Below are 20379 nucleotides of genomic sequence, written 5' to 3'. Positions count from 1 at the left end.
TAGTTGGATTTCTGTATAAATGCTTTATACAGAAATATATGGGCATACATTAAATTAGAATGCATGAACTAGAGGTTTGGATACAATGGAGTCTGGAAGAATGGTAGGACTTAGGTGTCATATAGGTGCTCATAGGCAACACAGAGGGGATGATGGAAATTCCTTCCATGATGTTTGGTTATGGGTCAGTAAGACAAAGTCAAGAGACAGAGAATGTCTTGTAATGGCATAAAACTGTCCAACCAATCGTTTAAAAGATAGTAAATCATATTATATTCCATTGTACAACAGACTGTGAGAAATAGGGAATTTTAAGAAAAGAATTTTATTCAATATATTATTTATTTACTTAATTGTTCTATGGATAAATAAGGAATTAGAAGCTAAATCTTCATAAGTATATTCATATTTATCCTAATTTTCTTTTTTTCTAATTATAAACCAGCTTTATATCTATAAAGAAAATAAAAATAGCCACTTGGCAATATTAAGACATTAATTTGCTTAATTACAAAAATCTGTATTTTTTTTACTTTTACATTTTACATCCAACTCACTTCCTGCCTTACACTCATGCCTGTTTCATAATACTTTCACCCATCTTCTCCTCTGAGCTAGAGGAATCATACCTGGATCCTCCTACCCTTGTACTCTGCAAGACTAAGCACAGACTTTGCTAATGAAGCCAGACAAGTTAGCCTAGCTAGAAGCACATACCTCTTCTTTTTTTTTATTAGATATTTTCTTCATTTACATTTCCAATGCTATCCTGAAAGTTCCCTATACTCTCCCCCCACCCCCAGCGCCCTGCTACCCAACCCACCCACTCCCACTTCCTGGCCCTGGCTTTCTTCTGTACTGGGGCATATAATCTTCGCAAGACCAAGGGCCTTTCCTGCCATTGATGGCCGACTAGGCCATCCTCTGCTACATATGCAACTAGAGACACAATCTCTCAGGGGTACTGGTTAGTTCATATTTTGTTCTTCCTATAGGGTTGCAGACCCCTTCAGCTCCTTGGGTACTTTTTCTGGCTCCTCCATTAGGGGCCCTGTGTTCCATCCAATAGATGACTGTGAGCATCCACTTCTGTATTTGCCAGGCACTGGAATAGCCTCACAAGAGAGAGCTATATCAGGGTCCTATTAGCAAAATCTTGCTGGCATATGCAGTAGTGTCTGGTTTTGATGGGTTGTTTATGGGATGGGTCCCTGGATGGGGCAGATTCTGGATGGTCCTTCCTTCTGTCTCAGGCAAGAACTTTGTATCTATAACACCTTCCATGGGTATTTTGTTCCCCATTCTAAGAAGGAACAAAGTATCCACACTTTGGTCTCCCTTATTCTTGAGTTTCATGTGTTTTGCAAATTGTATCTTGGGTATTCTAAGTTTCTGGGCTAATATCCACTTATCAGTGAGTGCATACTATGTGTGTTCTTTTGTGATTAGGTTACCTCACTCAGGATGATATCCTCCAGATCCATCCATTTGCCTAAGCATTTCATAAATTCATTGTTTTTAATAGATGAGTAGTACTTCATTGTGTAAATGTACCACATATTCTGTATCCATTCCTCTATTGAGGGGCATCTGGGTTCATTTCAGCTTCTGGCTATTATAAATGAGGCTGCTATGAACATAGTGGAGCATGTGTCCTTATTACAAGTTGGAACATATTCTGGGTATATGCCCAGAAAAAGTTTTGCTAAATCTTCCAGTAGTACTATGTCCAATTTTCTGAGGAACTGCCAGACTGATTTCCAGAGTGGTTGTACAAGCTTGCAATCCCACCAATAATAGAGGAGTGTTCCTATTTCTCCACATCCTTGCCAGCATCTGCTGTCACCTGAATTTTTGATCTTAGCCATTCTGACTGGTGTGAGATGGAATCTCAGGGTTGTTTTGATTTGCATTTCCCTAATGATTAAGGATGTTGAATATTTTTTCAGGTGCTTCTCAACCATTCAGTATTCCTCCGTTTAGAATTCTTTGTTTAGCTCTGTACCACATTTTTAATGGGGTTATTTGATTTTCTGGAGTTCAGCTTCTTGAGTTCTTTGTATATATTGGATATTAGTCCTCTATCAGATTTAGAATTCATAAAGATCCTTTCCCAATCTGTTGGTGGACTTTTTGTCTTATTGACAGTGTCTTTTGCCTTACAGAAGCTTTGCAATTTTATGAGGTCCCATTTGTTAATTCTTGATCTTACAGCACTAGCCATTGCTGTCCTGTTTAGGAATTTTTCCCCTGTGCCCAAATTTTTGAGGCTTTTTCCTTACTTTTTCCTCTATAAGTTTCAGTGTCTCTGGTTTAATGTGGAGTTCCTTGATCCACTTAGACTTGAGCTTAGTACAAGGAGGTAAGAATGGATCAATTCACATTCTTCATAACTGCCAGTTGAGCCAACACCATTTGTTGAAAATGCTCTTTTTTCCACTGGATGGTTTTAGCTCCCTTGTCAAAGATCAAGTGACCATAGGTGTGTGTGTTCATTTCTGGGTCTTCAATTCTATTCCATTGATCTATCTGTCTGTCGCTGTACCAGTACCATACAGTTTTGATCAAAATTGCTCTGTAATACAGCTTAATATCAGGCATGGTGATTCCATCAGAGGTTCTTTTATTGTTGAGAATAGTTTTTGCTATCCTATGTTTTTTTTTTCCCAGAAGAATTTGCAAATTGCTTTTTCTTACTCGGTGAAGAATTGAGTTGGAATTTTGATGGAGATTGCATTGATTCTGTCGATTGCTTTCGTCAAGATAGCAATTTTGACTATATTAATCCTGCCACTCCATGGTCATTTGAGATCTTTCCATCTTCTGAGATTTTAGAAGATGGTTAGTTTTGGGACTGTGTTCTTGCATTTATCTTCTTTTAGGTTTGTTGAAGAATTACTTTCTTCCTTTTTCTAGGGCATAATTTCCCTCCTTGTGTTGGGGTTTTCCCTTTATTATCCTTTGAATGTCTGGATTCCTGGAAAGATATTGTTTGAATTTGGTTTTGTCATGGAATACTTTGGTTTCTCCATCTATGGCAATTGAGAGTTTTGCTGGGTATAGTAGCCTGGGCTGGCATTTATGTTCTCCTATGGTCTGTATAACATCTGTCCAGGATCTTCTGGGTTTCATCATCTCTGGTGAGAAGTCTGGTGTAATTCTGATAGTTTTGCCTTTATATGTTACTTTACCCTTTTCCCTTACTGCTTTTAATATTCTATATTATGTGTTGGGATAAATTTCTTTTCTGGTCCAGTCTATTTATACTTTTGTAGGCTTCTTGTATGTTCATGGGCATCTCTTTCTTTAGGTATGGGAAGATTTCTTCTATAATTTTTTGAAGATATTTGCTGGCCCTTTAAATTGAAAATCTTCATTTTCACCTACTCCTATTATCTGTAGTTTTGGTCTTCTCATTGTGTCCTTGATTTCCTGGATGTTTTGAGTTAGGATCTTTTTGCATTTTGCATTTTCTTTGATTGTTGTGTCCATGTTTTCTATGGAATATTCTGCACCTGATATTCTTTCTCCCATCTCTTATATTCTGTTGCTGATGCTTGCATCTATGGTTCCTGATTTCTTTCCTAGGTTTTCTATTTCCAGAATTGTCTCCCTATGGGATTTCTTTATTGCTTCTACTTCCATTTTTAGACCTTGGATGGTTTTGTTCAATTCCATCACTTATTTGGTTGGGTTTTCCTGTAATTCTTTAAGGGATTTTTCTGCTTCCTCTTTCAGGACTACTACCTGTTTAGCTGTGTTTTCTTGTAATTCCTTAAGGGATTTTTGTGCTTCCTCTTTAAGGGCTTCTACATGTGTATCAGTGTTCTCCTATATTTCTTTTTTAAAAAAAATTTTTATTAGTTATTTTCCTCATTTACATTCCCAAATGTCCCCCATACCTTCCCTCCCCACTCTCCTACCCACCCATTCCCACTTCTTGGCACTGATGTTCCCCTGTCCTGAGGCATATAAAGTTTGCACAACCAATGGGCCTCTCTTTCCACTGATGGCCAACTTGGCCATCTTCTGGTACATATGCAGCTAGAGACATGAGCTCCGGGGGGTACTGGTTAGTTCATATTGTTGTTCCACCTATAGGGTTGCAGATCTCTTTAGCTCCTTGGGTACTTTCTCTAGCTCCTCCATTGGGGGCCCTGTGATCCATCCAATATCTGACTGTGAGCATCCACTTCTGTGTTTGCTAGGCCCCATATATAACAGCCTTATTTATAATAGCCAGAAGCTGGAAAGAACCCAGATGCCCCTCAACAGAGGAATGGATGCAGAAAATGTGATACATTTACACAATGGAGTACTACTCAGCTATTAAAAAGAATGAATTTATGAAATTTCTAGGCAAATGGATGGACCTGGAGGGCATCATCCTGAGTGAGGTAACCCAATCACAAAACAATTCACATGATATGTACTCACTGATAAGTGGATATTAGCCCAGAAACTTAGAATACACAAGATATAAGATACAGTCTTCTATATTTCTTTAGGTGAGTTATTAATACCGTTTTAAAATCCTCTACCAGCATCATGAGATATGATTTTAAATCTGAGTCTTGCTTTTTGGGTGTGTTGGGGTATGCAGGACTTGCTATGGTAGGAGTACTGGGTTCTGATGATTTCGAGTGGTCTTGGTTTCTGTTAATAAGATTCTTACGTTTGCCTTTTGCCATCTGGTAATCTCTGGTGTTAGATGCTCTAGCTGTTTCTGGCTGAAGCTTGTTCAACCTGTGATTCTGTTAGCCTCTGTCAGCATTCCTGGGAGTCCAACTCTCTCCTGAGTCCCAGTGGTCAGAGCATTCTCTGTGGGCAAGCTGTCTTCTTTCAGGGAAGGTGTCCAGAAGTCTGGGTCTCAGCTCAGCCTTCTTGTTGAGGATGATGGCCTGAAGGGACCCTGTCCAAGAAGCTCTGTTTCTTCTGCAGCTCACATGCTCTCCTGCAAGATCTGGTCTCTGAGCTACCCAGAATACAAGATGGTGCTCTCATCTGTGTTCTAGGGTCAGAGCCCTCTCTGAAGGCCAACTCTCCTCAGTGATCCTAAAATTCCATGTGTGATAAGGACCCTGCAGTGTGGAGAGTCCACTGGGGACCATGGGACCATCTGCTAAGCCCTTGTTCCCAAGGTGGCCTGGACTTGCACCAACTGGAATGAACCTCAGCATCTGGTCAGACTGGTTTCCTATGTCTCTGTTCCTGCTGGCACAGGCCCCTGCAGGTTGTTTTGGAACAGATGTTGTGTTCCATGCACCAGTGATCCCAAGATCCTGGGTGTGCTAGGGTACCTGTGGCATGGAGAGTCCTCCTGTGGACCATAGGACAGTCAGCTGAGTTCGGGCCCAACGTGGCCTTAGGCTGGTGCCAACCAGAACGAGTGTTTGTCCTCTTGATAACTTTTTCCTTACAGAAGCATTTCTGTTTCATGAAGTACCTTTTACCAATTGTTGATCTTAGAGCCTGAGCCATTGGTGTTCTGTAGAGGAAATTGTCTCCTGTACCATTGTGTTTAAGGGTACTTCCCACATTCTCTTCTATGAGATTTAAAGTATCCAGTTTTTTTTTTCTTTCCATAGTTTACATTTATTAGACTGTCTCTTGGATTTTACCACACACACAACATATTTTTTTCAGTATAACTACCATGTCATTTCTCCTATAGAACAGTTTGAGATTTTTCCTTTAAAACTCTATAACAAAATTAAAACTCGTGTAAGATAAGGCATTAGTTATAAAGAATAATGAATAAGTCTTGAATCAGATAACAGCAGAAAGTCATACTTTTCATATACAGACCATTCTGAAATAAACAAGGACAACAAAAACAGTTGTGTAACATCGGGATAACATTTGAAATGTAAATAAAGAACATATCTAATAGAAAAAAATATTCTACTGAAAAAAAGAAAAACAAATAATAATAATTTCTTCTTTACTTCTGTACTTTGTATATGATTATCAGACTTACGAGCCTTACATAGTGTCAGAGTCTTATTTTCTATTATTTTCCCACTTACGTTTACATATTTTATTGGTTTTGTTTTGTTTTGCCTTATTTTGGGGAGGGGCGGTGTTATTGATCTTGGACTACAGCTCTCCTCATTGTTTAAAAAGTGTAAGAAAAATTCTAATAGGCATGTCAAAGTGAAGCACTTAGCCAGCTTCCTTAAACTGGTACCAAACACAGTAAAAAGCCTACAAGTCAGAAATATCCTATGTATAGGTAGATTGATAGTATATACAATGTTTAATTGTCGCACTTTGACAACCAAACATGTAATATGGTAATTAGTAAAGTGTTCATTTGCATAGAGTATCCTGTTTTATGCTGATATCCTTGAGTTTTGTGCAAAGTGGTGAATATGAATAGATTTGTGTTTTTCTACATGTAGACACCCAGTTAGACCAACACCATTTGTTAAAGATTCTTTCCTTCTCTCTCTCTCTCTCTCTCTCTCTCTCTCTCTCTCTCTCTTACTTTTCTGGTTGTATAGTTTTGGATTCTTTGTGAAGAATCAAGTGTCCATAGGTATGTGTAGGTTTTTTTTTTTTTCGTGCTCTTAAAATTAATTCCATTGTTTAATGTGTATGTTTTTTTACCAATAACATGCAGTTTTTATCACTAATTTTTTGTAGTATATAGGTTGAAATCAGGAATGGTGATTCCTCCCATAGTTCTTCTATTGTTCAGGATTATTTTGGACATCTGGAGTTTTTTTGTTTTTCCATATGAAGGTGAAAATTGGTCTTTCAAGGTCTATAAAATATTTGTGTTGGAATTTTGATAGCAAATATATTGACTCTGCCGATTGTTTTTGTTAAGCTGTCCATTTTCACTATGTTAATTCTACCTATCCATGAAAGTGAGAGATCTTTCCAACTTCCTATATATTCTTCAATTTGTGTCTTCAGGGACTTGAAATTCTTGTCATATAAATCTTTCATGTGGTTGATTAGAGTTATACCAAGACATTTTATATTATTTGTGGATACTATAAAGGGTGCTGTCTCCCTAATTACTTTCTTGGCTCATTTATCATTCATATAAAGGACAGCTACTAATTTCTTTTAATTAATTTTATACCCAGCCACATTGGAGAATGTGTTTATGAGCTGTAGTTCTCTGGTACAAATTTGTGATCACTATGTGTATTATCATATCATCTACAAAAAGTGATATATTGACATCTTCCTTTCCAGTTTGTATCCCCTTGACCTTTTTTTAGTTGCATTATTGCTATGGCTAGAACTTCAGGCACTATATTGAATAGATAGGGAAAGAGTGGGCAGTATTGTCTTGTCCCCGATTTTAGTGGCATTGCTTTAAATTTTTCTCCATATCATTTGATGACTTGCTGCATATTGTTTTGATTATGTGTAAGTATGTTTCTTGTGTTTCTGATCTCTCCAAAACTTTTTATTGGATATTTTATTTATATTTCAAATGTTGTCCCCCTTCCTGGTCTCCCCTCTGAAAACCCTCATCCCATTTGCCCTCCCATTTGCCCTCCCCCTTGCCTCTCAGAGGATGCGCCCCTCCCACAATATTGTGTCCCACTCGACTGGCAAGAAAGACGCAACAAACCGGATTCTTCTGCGGCAAAAGCTTTATTGCTTACTTCTTCAGGAAGACCCTGAACCGGGAAAATGGTGCCGCTTATATAGCCCGCAGCGTGACGTTTCAGCACCTGATATGGCGTGACAGCTCCTGATTCGTTGCTCGCCCATCACCCCACTATTACGCCCTGAGAATGGGAGTGACTAGGAGTGAGTTCACTCTTGCACCTGAGTACAAAGCTTGTTTACTAGTTAGGCACAGCAGAGGCCAGCGCCATCTTATAATGGCGATTGCTTGCGGCATGGCTCTCCACAGCGATTGCTGGCGGCACGGCTCTCTACACCACAAAGCTAGTTGCACCTCACTACTCTAGTATTGGAAGAGACAGAGGAGCAATCCAGAGTGTCAGGAAACTGAATAGAAATGTGGAGCAGTGGGGTGTGGGGAAAAGGGGGAGCCACCAGAAAGTTCCAGATGCCAGGAAAGTGAGAGGTTTACAGGACCCAGTGGGGATGACATTAGCTGAAATACCCAAAAGAGTGGAGATAGAATCTGTAGAAACCATCTCCAGGAGATAGGCACATCCCCCAGGTGAGGGATGTGGCTACCCACCCATCTCAAAACGTTTTAACCCACAGTTTGTTTTTGTCTAAAGGAAACCAGGAGCAAGATATGGAGCAGAGACTGAAAGCAAGACCATCCAGAGATGGGATCCATCCCATCTACAGACACCAAACCCAGACACTATTGTTGATGCCAAGAAGTGCTTACTCACAGGAACCTGGTATAGCTGTCCTCTGATAGAGGCTCTGCCAGCACTTGACTAATACAGATTCAGATACTCACAGCCAAGCATCAGACTGAGCCTGGGAACCTCAATGGAAGAATTAGGGGAAAGACTCAAGGAAGTGAAGAGGATTGCAACCCCACAGGTGAACAACAATATCAACTAACCACACCCCAGAGCTCGCAGGGACAAAACTACCAACCAAAGAGTATACCTGGATGGGTTCATGGCTCCAGCCATATATGTAGCAGAGGATTACCTTATCTGGCATCAATGGGAAGGAAGGCCCTTGGCCCTGTGAAGGCTTAATGTCACTAATACTTTTAACATGAATGGGTGTTAGATTTAGTCAAAGAATTTTTCATCATCTGATGAAATAATCATATGATTTTTTTCTTTCAGTTTGTTTATATGACAGAAGTATTTGATAAATTTTTGTATATTGAACCATCCCTGCATCCATGGGATAAAGCCTACTTGATCATGATGGATCATGTTTTTGATACACTCCTGGATTTCATTTGTGCTTTTTAGATTTTTTAAATTTTTTTTTGAGTATTTTTAATCAACATTCATAGTTCATATGAGAAATCAGACTAAAGTTCTCTTTCTTTGTTGAGTGTTTGTTTAGGTATTAGGATGACTCAGTTTGGTAGTTTTCCTTCTGTTTTATTTTGTGGAATATTTTTAGTAGTAGTGGTATTAGCACTTCTTTTGTAGGATTTTCCATTAAACCATCTGGCCATGGGTTATTATTATTATTACTGTTTACTACTACTACTACTACTACTACTACTACTACTACTACTACTACTATTATTATTATTATTATTTTGGGAGGATTGGAAGAATTTTAATGACTGCTTCTATTTCTTTAGGTGTTACAGGACTATTTAAATAGATCATCTGATGTTGATTTAAGTTTCGAAAGTGGTATCTGTCTAAAAAACCATCCATGTATTAAAGGTTTTCCATTTTGTGGAGTACAAACAATTGAAGTAAGACCAAATCATTCTGTGAATTTCCTCAGTGTCTGTTGTTATGTCTTGTTTTTCATTTCTAATTTTGCTTATTTGAATACTATCTCTCTATCTTTTGCTTAGTTTGGCAAAGGGTTTCTCTATCATGTTGATTTTCTCAAAGAAGCAGTTCTTGTTTTCTTTGACTATTTGTTTTGTTTTTCTTTGTTTCTAACTGGTTCATTCCAGCCCTGATTTTGATTATTTCTTGCCTTTTATTCCTCTTTGATATGTTTGCTTTTTTTTTTGCTACAGCTTCACATATACTTGAAAATGGCTGTTATGAGATCTTTCTAATTTCTTTATGGAGGCACTTACTGCTATGATATTTCCTCTTAGCCCTGTTTTTATTGTGTCCCATAAATTTAGGTATGTTGTGCCTTCCTTTTTATTGAATTCTAGAGAATCTTTAATTTCCTTCTTTATTTCTTCCTTAACCTAGGATCATTTTGTAGAGAGTTGTTCAATTTCCATGAGTGTGTGTATACTTTCTGGTACATTTGTTTTTAATGTCCAGCTTTATTCTATAGTAGTATGCTAAGATGAAAAGCATTATTTTAATTTTCTTGTATCTGTTGAGGCTTGCTTTGTGGCCAACTATATGGTCAAATTGGGGGAAGGGTCCATGAGGTGCTGAGAAGAAGGCATATTGTTTTCTGTTAGGGTGAAACATTCTAAAGTATTCTATTAAGTCCATTTGATTCATAATGTCTGTTAGATTTGTTATTTCTGTTTAGTTTTTGTCTCAATGATCTGTCAATTGATGAACAGGGGTGTGAAAGTCCCCCACTATTAATATATGGAGTTTGATGTGCAATTAAAGCTTTAGCAATGTTTCTTAACTAATATGGGTGCCCTTGTGTTTGGGGCATGAATGTTCAAAATTGAAACATCATCTTGGTTGATTTCTTTGGATGAGTATGAAGTGTCCTTCCCCATCTCTTTTGACTAATTTTTGGTTAAAATCATATTTTATTACATATTAGAAGGTTGCTTAATCTTTCTTCTTTGGTCTCTTTGCTTAGAAAACTTTTTTTCCTGACCCATAGAATAGGTAGAATGAGGTAATAACTATCTTTGTTGCTGAGGTGTGTTTCTTTTATGCCACAGAAAGATGGATTGTGTTTAAATAACCATCCTGTTATCTTGTGTCTTTTTTATTTGGGAATTGAGTCCATTGATGTTGAGACATATTAATGACTAGTGATTGTTATTTCATGTTATTTGATGTTTGTGTTGGTGATGGTGTGTGTGTGTGTGTGTTTGTGTGTGTGTGTGTGTGTGTATGTGTGTGTGTGTGTGTGTGTATGTGTGTGTGTGCGCGTGCACCCACATGTGTATGTATGTATGCATGCATACTTCCTTTGTTTTTGCTGGTATGGAATTATTTGTTTCCTGTGTTTCCTTCGATATATTTATCCTCATTTAGTTGAAGTTTTCCATCTAGTTTTGTTTTGTTTTGTTTTGTTTTGGTTTTGGTTTTTTTTGGGGGGGGGATGAATTTGAGGATAAATGTTTGAATTTGGATTTACCTTGAAATATCTATGGTGATTGAGACTTTTGCTAGGTATAGTCTAGGTTGGCCTCTGTAGTTTTTTATAGTTTTCAGGATATCTTCCCAGGCTCTTCTAGCTTTTATAGTCTCAAAGTCAGGTGTAATTCTGATAGGTCTGCATTTGTATGTTACCTGAACATTTTCCCTTGTGGCTTTTAATACTCTTTCTTTGTTCTGTAGAGTTTGTGCTTTGAATATTATGTGGCAGGAGGGTTTTCTTTTCTGGTCCAGTCTAATTGGTGTTCTATAACCTTCTTATATGTTATAGGTATTTCTTTTTTTAGGTTGAGAATGTTCTCTTTCATGAGTTTGGAAATCTGACTCTTTGCCCCCTTCTATTCCTATTGTTTTTAGATTCAGGGTTTTTTTTTTTTTTTTTTTTTTTTTTTTTTTTTTTTTTTTTGTATCCTGGATTTCCTGGATGTTTTGTTTCTGGAATTTTTTAGATTTAATATTTTTTTTTATTACTGATGTACCAATTTTCTCTATTGTATTTTCTACACCTGAGATTCCATCTCCTGTGTTCTGTTGGTGATGCTTGCATCTGTTTTCCCTGTTCTCTTTCCTAAGTTTTTTACTTCCAAGATTCTCTCAGTTTGTGTTTTCTTTACTGTTTCTATTTTTACTTTTAGGTATTGCACAGTCTTATTTATTTCCTTCAACTGTTTAATTGTATTTTTCTGTATTTCTTAAAGGGATTTATTCATCTCCTCTTTAAGGGTCTCTATTGTCTATATAAGATTGGATTTAAGGTCTTTTTTCTTGTGTTTGATTGTGTTAGGTTATGCAGGGCTTGCTGTAGTAGAGTAGCTGTGCTCTGAGGCTATCAGATTACCCTGCCCTTTGTTGAATGTGTTCTTTTCAGGATCTTTATCTATCTGGATGGATCAATCCTTGGATGTGCCTGTTGTAATAGGTATTGGGAGAGATATTAACCATGATGGTCCTTGTGTGGCAGGCCTCTGATTGGTTATACTTGGGTCATATGGTTCTGGACCTTCAGGTTGTATGTTTCAGGATCCTGAGGTCTGCATGGTACAGAAACTGTGGACTCATGAAGGCAGGCAAAGACAAAATGGAAGAATGGATATCTTTCTGGGCTATTGGACTGCTCAGAGGAATAAGTGAGGAGGTAAGATCATTGGTAGAAGGAAAGCTAAGTGTATATTTCAGGCTGCACAGGTCTGATGATGGTGGATGGAGATATGAGAGGTAAAATGAAGATCCAGATGGGATAGAAGCCTGCGAAGGGCAGATTGGCATGCCATGGAGGACTCAGAGAGCAGGGATGATGAATAAAGCTAATCTGTATGGTTAAGGATCTACAAGTGTGATGAGGGTAAAAGAATAGGTGAAAGGAGATTGGGGGTTCCATCTGGGAGCCATCCCTATTTTCTTATCGACTATAATTTTTTTTAAAAAATATGAAAAGAGATAAGTAAACAATTGCTGAAATATTTCTATTTTACTGGATAAAATCAGGCTCATAAAAGAAATCTTACCTTATAAACAGTGAGATTTCTAATGCTCTCTTTCAAGGAAGCATCAACTATATTATAGCAGATATTCAAATATCTGCTTTGCTATAGGGTAGACTAAATTATGTAAGCAAATTTGTTCTTGGAGAAAAATTTAAAAATAAATATGTTGCCATTATTTGAAAGTCATTAATAATTGTTTCAATGACCAGCACAAATACAAAAATTGTTTGAAAAATATAAGGATAAATGTCATATTTATATAATATAGCTATATTGTCACCATAGTAAACTTCAATAAGAATAATGAAAATTATAATAACTTGATAACAGGATTTTCAGAAAAAAAAAACCAAAACAACTATACGACAACAACAAACCCCACAAGGTAAGAAGACATCATCATGTACTCCATGACTGAGCACACTAGAAGAACATACTCTCAGCCCTAAACCATCCTAATAAGGAGAACACATTAAACTGACACAATATAAGGTACATTTTATAAAACACATGACTATGTCAGTATCCATGTCCTGGTTTATAAGACATGGCTGAGAAAGTGTTACAGATTCTAAGAGATTAAAGAAACAAAAGGACCAAATAACGTGTGAGTTGTGCAGTCTTTTGGTAGAATAAAGTATCCATTGTGTATATACCCAAGAATAGAATAGCTGAATCTTGAGACCCATTGATTCCTATCTTTCTGAGGAAACACCAAAGCGATATCTATAGTGAGTGTCCAAGTCCATATTCCCACAAGCAATGGATGAGTGGCTTATTCCACAACCTCATCACTGTAAACTGTGATTGTTTAATAATCTTTGACTTTTTGACAACTGTAACATGAAATCTCAGCGTAGTTTTGGTTTTTCATTTTTCTGATCACCAAGGATGTTGGACATTAGTTTGAGTGTTTCTCAGCCATTTGAGATTTATTTATTGACAATCTGTAGGCTGCAGCTTTGTGTGAATCATGGTATCCTTGGTCATGCAAAAGTGTTTTAGTTTATTTGAAGTCCCATTTATTATTTTTTGATCTTAGTGCCTGAACCACTAGTTTTCTGTTCAGAAAGTCTTCTCCTTTGCCAATGAGTTCAAAGTTATTCCCATTTTTTTCCTATCAGATTTAGAGTTACTGGTTTTATATTGAGATCTTTTTGGACTTGAGTTTTGTTCATGGGAATAAGTACATATTTAAAGGCATCCTACATGCAGTCATCCAGTTTGATTAAAACAATTTGTTGAATATACTGCTCCACCCCCCCACCCACCCACCCAGTGGGCATTTCTGGCTTCTTTACCAAAAAAAAAAAAAAAAAAAAAAAAAAAAAAAAAGCTGTCTACAGGTATATGAATTTACATTTGGTTGGTTAATTCATTTCCATTGAACTATGTATCTATTTTCATGCTAATTTACTGCTAATTTTATTACTATTGTTTTCCATACAACTTAAAATCAGTTGTGAAACCTCCTTCATTTTTTTATTGTTCAGTGTTGTTTTAGCTTCCTGGATTTTTGTTTTGCTTTTGTTTTTTTATGTGAAGTTGATAATTGTCCTTTTAAGGTCTGTAAAGAATTATGTTGAAATTTTGGTGGGGATTGCATTGAACTTGTAGACTGCTTTTGGTAAGATGGATATTTTTACTATTTCAATCCTTCTAATCCATGAGCTTTAGAGATCTTTATATCTTCTGATATCCTGTTGAATTTTTTTCTTCAAAAAATTGAAGATTTTATCATGTGATTCATTTACATGTTTGGTTAGAGTTATCCCAGGATATTTTGTGTCATTGGGGGCTATTATAAATGATGCTACATCCATGGTTTCTTTTTCAGTCTATTTGTCATTTGGATACAGGAGGGCCAATGTTGTTCCAATTTTGTTTGTTTGGTTGGTTGGTTGGTTGGTTGGTTGGTCGGTTGGTTGGGTATCTTTGTTTTGTTTTGTATTACTTAATTTCATATTCACCTATATTTTTCTGAAAGAATTTATCAGCTTTAGAAGTTCCCCAGTAGAATTTTGAGGGCCAGTTATACTGTTATATCATCTACAAATAAAGATATTTTGAATTATTCCTTTCCAATTTGTATCCCATTGATCTCCTTCTGGTTCCATATTGCTCTACACGAGACTTCAAGTAACACTGAATAGATATGGAAAGAGTAGATAATTTTATCTTATTTCTGATTTTAGTGTAACTCCTTTGAGTTTCTCTTCACTTAAATTGATTTTTGGCTATTGGATTGCTGTAATCTGACATTATTATGTTATGTATGTCCCTTGAATCTCTAATCCCTCCAGGACATTTATCATGAAGCATTGTTGAATCTTGTCTAACTGAGTTTTTGCAGTTAATGAGACTACCAACTTTTTAAATGTTTATATATAAAGAGAATTTCATTCATTAATTTTCATATAATGAATCACCCCTGTATCTCTGGGATGAACCCTACTTGATCATGGTGGATGACCTTTTCTATGTGGATTTGGATTAGGTTTATAAGTATTTTACTATTTTTTCCATCATTGTTCATAAGGAAAATTGGTCTGTAACTATATTACTTTGTGGGGAATTTTTGTAGTTTGAGTGTCAAATAACTGGCCTCAAAAAATGAATTAATCAATGATCCTTTTGTTTTTATTTTTTGGAATAATTTTTTAAAAATTGGCACTTGGGAGGCAGAGGCAGGCAGATTTCTGAGTTTGAGGCCAGCCTGGTCTACAGAGTGACTTCCAGTACAGCCAGGGCTACACAGAGAAACCCTGTTTCGAAAAACAAAAACAAAAAACAAAAAACAACAACAAAAAAAAAAAAGAAGAAGAAGAAAAGAAAAATTGGCACTAACTCTTCACTGAAACTCTGGTATAATTCTGTGCTAAGACTATATGGCCCTGGCTTTCTGGTTGTTGTTGTTGTTGTTGCTTAGAGACGTTTATTGAGTCCTTCTATTTCATTAGAGGGTATAGGTTTGTTTACATTGCTAAGGTAATCTTGACTTAACTTTCTTACATAGGATTTATGTAGAAAGCTATCTATATATTTTTTTAATTCCAATTTATGAAACGGAAGGATTTTAAAATTTCAAAGTGCAGTTTTTTTCTAATTATCTTGATTTCTTTGGTATCTTTTGTTATCATCTCCTTGTCATTTCTGACTTTGTTACTTTAAACATTCTCTCTTTGACTTTCAATTCACTTGGATACGTGTTTACTAATCTTAGTGATTTTCTCAAATAACTAGCTTTTTATTTCAGTGATTATTTTTTCTATTTTATTGACTCTAGTCCTGGGTTTGATTATTTGTTTTTGTCCACTCCTTTTAGATTTTATTTATTCTTATTCTATATTTTTCTAAAGGTTTCATATGTGCTGTAGTTAGTATAAGATCTCTTCAATACTTTTATGTGTTTAGTTAGTGCTATGACCTTTCTTCTTAGCACCACATTAATTGTGTTCCATAAGTTTGGGTACATTGTATGTTGATTTTCATTGAATTATAGAAAGTATTTCCTTATACAGGATACAGAAATTTCTTATTTCCATTTATAAGTTTTCTAATGTTTCTTTTAGTGTTGATATTTAGTTTTAACCCATGGTTGTTTAATAGGATGCAGGAATTTATTTCAAATTTCTTGTATCTGTTTCTAAATTTTTTTTTTTGTCTTAGTATGTGGTCAGTTTTGGAGTAATTTCCCTAAGGTTCAGGAAATAAGATATATTTTTCTGTGTTTGGGTGAACTGTTCTGTAAATATCTCTTAGGTCCACTTGGTTTATAATGTCTGTTCCTCTAGTAATTCACTATTTAGTTTTTGTCTGGATAACCTGTCTATTGTTGAGAATGGAATCTAGAAGTCCCCTACTATCAGTGTGCAAGTGTCAGTATGTGATTTAATTTATAGTACTAGTTTATTTTATAGACTTTATTTTTCTTGTGTTTAGGGCATAGGTGCTGAGAATTGAAGTGTAATTTGGGTGGTTTTTTTCCTTTGACTAGTATGTAATGTTCCTCCCTATCTCTTCTGAGTAGTTTTGGTTGCAATCTGTTTTGGTAAATATTAAAATTGCTGCACCAGCTTCTGTTAGGTATATTTGTAAATGATAACCATGCTCAAAATTGTTTAGATAGGTTAGGCATAGAAGAATGTACTAGGGGAAACACATAAATCTTACTGGGAAGGGGAAATAGAAGAGTTTTTTTTTTTTTTTTTGAATGGACAGTGGTCAGTTTGAGGGGAGGATTAGAATGCTAGGTTCATGAAAGTAAGCAGAGAAGAGGAGGAAGTGAATGGGGGGAGAGATAGCTAGAACTGAAGGTCATTTGAGGGATTATGGGGAAACCTAGGGCTCTCCAGCTGACCAAAATGAAGTCTTCAAATGAGGGGAATGGAACTCAAATTGGTCATCTCTTATCACCAAAATAGCTTCCATTGCCACGACTGGGGTCCATCCAATTGAGCTGTTGGCTGTAATGGTCCGTGGAAATCCCCAAACAACTGAGGGTGTTTCCAAGATCATATATTGCCCTCCAAGTTTCTTCTGAGACAAAACATACATAAAACGCATGGAACATGGAGAAGTTGAGCTGGAACCTTGATATGTCTGTTATGGAGAGTCACTCTGCAAGCTATCAAAAGAAAAAAGTAAACACCAGCCAAACCACAAAACTTTTAATCTATAATCGGTCATGCTAGCAATACATGCAAAGGTAATGATGACATGAACTTTGTGGGAGTAGCCCACCAGTGTCTGATTTAACTTTGGATCACTCCATGAGGTGGAACCCATTCATGGCACTCCTTATATGAACAGAAACCAGAAACTAGCTATCTCAGAGACCTAAATTCTAAAGATAAAGAAACAATAAAATGACCCTTAATGATATTATGCTATACTCATATATTGGTGTCTTGTTCAGTCATCATCAGATTATCAGAGAACTTTCATCCTAAAGCTGATGGGAACAGAAATAGAGACCCACAGCTAAATCGTGCAGAGAGCAAGAAAAACGGGAGGGGAAAGGAAGAGAGAGAGAGAGAGAGAGAGAGAGAGAGAGAGAGAGAGAGAGAGACATCTAATTGGGATGTATCCCTCACATCTCGTCCCTGAGACCTCAGAGGACCCTACATAAGAGGACACAGAAAAAAGTATAAGAGCCAGAGAATATGGACAATAATGGAGGACACCAGGTTAACAAGGACTTCTGAAACAACTGAGAAAAGATCATATGAACTCACAGCATGTCTTAGTCAGGGTTTCTATTCCTGCACAAACATCATGACCAAGAAGCAAGTTGGGGAGGAAAGGGCTTATTCAGCTTATACTTTCCACATTGCTGTTAATCACCAAAGGAAGTCAGGACTGGAACTCAAGCAGGTCAGGAAGCAGGAGCTGATACAGAGGCCATGGAGGGATATTCTTTACTGGCTTGCTCAGCCTGGTCTCTTATAGAACCCAAGACTACCAGCCCAGAGATGGTACTACCCACAAGGGGCCTTCCCCTCTTGATCACTAATTGAGAAAATGTCCCACAGATGGATCTCATGGAGGCACTTTCCCAACTGAAGCTCCTTTCTCTGTGATAACTCTAGCCTGTGTCAAGTTGACACACAAAACCATCCAGTATACACCATTTATATGTAAAATAATTATCAGTTATCACAGGTCCTTCAGGGGGCTATACCAGGTCTGCTGGATACATACAAACATACATACATTCATATATACATATGTGTGTGAGTATACATTAATGTATATATACATACATATATATATATATATATATATATATATATATATATATATATATATATACACATACACACACACGAGTGTGTGTGTGTGTGTGTGTGTGTGTGTGTGTGTGTGTAAATGACTATGGGTCTCTGATTTTTGTCTTTTCTCTTGATGTTTTTTTAAAAGTGTTTGTCTTGGCCAATTCAGTATGATTTTTCATTTGTTTTACTGTATTTTCTTTTATTGTGTTTTGTTGTGATCACTTGGAGGTATATTCTCTTCTAGTGAGAGACAGAAAGGGAGTAGAACCAGATGAAATAGAAAGTGGAGAGATACTGGGAAGAGTAGAGGGAGAAAAAAAATCATATTATATTGTATGAGGAAAAATCAATTAGTAATGATAATAATAATAAGATTCTGAAAGACAAAATGAAGAATAATTGAGGATAAACCAAAATGCCCCACATTTCCAATTTAATAAATAGCATATCAGGACTGCCATCTACTTAGTACTGATAATTGTGCTCTGGTTATGTAACATGTTAATATTAAAGAAAGTTCAGAAATGTGTGCAGAAAGTTGATGACACATTTGTAACTCTACAGATTTTGTAACTTTATGATATCAAATTAGAGAAAATATATTATTAAGCAAATAATCTTGACACAGTATTACGAGAAGTTATTTTTATCTTCTCATATAATCTTGAAAAGAAAAAATCATCTTTTTATTTATTATTTTAATCATGTTAATGAACTAGCTAATGTGGAACTAAGAACTTGAGAAAGTAAAAAAAAATTACTAAAATTAATAGAATTCAAATGGAAATCAAAGGTGGTCCTCCATCAGAACACAGTGCACACTAAATCTTCCCATCTGGCTAGGTAGGTATAGACAACAGCAGGGTTTAAACACCATTCATTATGTTAATGTGCTCTTGTGAGGTGTCTACCTTATCACCATGCCATGTTAGCTGATGCCTGCTAAGTAACACCCTCTTTGATGTAACTGACCATCATCTCAGATACAGAAAACTCACTTCACACTAGCTTTTGCAACAGACATGTACTTTTGTGTCCTTTTCTTAGTATTGATTAATATTTCTGGAGATGTTGCCTTTTCCTCTGAAAGAGGAATCCAGAAATCCCCATTTTGCAAGGTAAATCAGATATTTGGGGTCTAGGGACATTAACTGCACTGTTTTCCATAGGTTGAGAAAGAACAATTGGGAGACTCTCCAGTGGGAACAAGTAACAATTCTCCCTCCCTTGTTGGCTAATATTCCTTATTCATGCCATCCAATAGGATGAACATTTTGCTAAATAGCTTGATTATTAGAAGTTACTGTTCTTGATCTATTAGTAATTTTGTTCTGATAACTATTTTCAGTGGCCTTCTATATACCTTGTATTGTTTAGCTGCTGCTTGGCAAACAGAGAAGCAACAGGAGAGACCTTGTGTCTAACAGGAGGAAGAAAAGGAATGGCAGCAAAAGGTTTACCTTTGACCTTGAATATGTCATGGCTGCAGAGCTGCACTCAGCACTTCTGTTCTCCAAGTTCCTACCTGGATAGTCTGGTAAGCCTCATCACAGCGATACATCTCTTCCATAGCCCAAACCCCCAATGCCATTCATTTTGGAAAAGCAAGCAAGCAAATGAACAAACAACAAAACAAACTAGCATGCTCAGGCCTTTCATAGCAATAGCTCACTCACATATATACTTTTGTTCAGATACTTCTGTGTCTCCAAGTTATCTTGCCCCAAGTGACATATGTCTCCCAATAAGTACACACTGCCTAACCTTTTCCACACAGTCCCACCACCTGGGAACCAAGTATTTAAACACATGAGCCCATGGAGTCCATTCTCGATCAAACTACCACTGTTACTGAGCTATTTATTTTGAATTTTGATATTTTGCTACAGATACTTAGTAAGTCTATATGTGAAAAACAATTTATCAAGATGCCAACTGAAACTTCTAAATTTGTAAATTTAAAAAGATGACAAGAAATGTCTACTGTGCCCTGTAAGATATTTTCAGTAAGTTTTGAAAAAGATTGAAGATTTTGGAGAGAAGCCTGTGTTCCTTGTAGGCAAAACATTACTGACATATTTAATAATAATGAAATATAAGCCCCAAGTAGGGTAAAACAATAATGAGTTTTGTATGACAAAGACATATATGCAGCAAACTTGGTTCTGTTTGTTTTTAGATTTTTTGTGT

The sequence above is a fragment of the Mus musculus genome, chromosome 19 (genome assembly GCF_000001635.26).
Source record: "Mus musculus strain C57BL/6J chromosome 19, GRCm38.p6 C57BL/6J".
In the NCBI taxonomy this organism is placed as follows: Eukaryota; Metazoa; Chordata; class Mammalia; order Rodentia; family Muridae; genus Mus; species Mus musculus.
Note: the sequence above shows the minus strand (reverse complement) of the source record.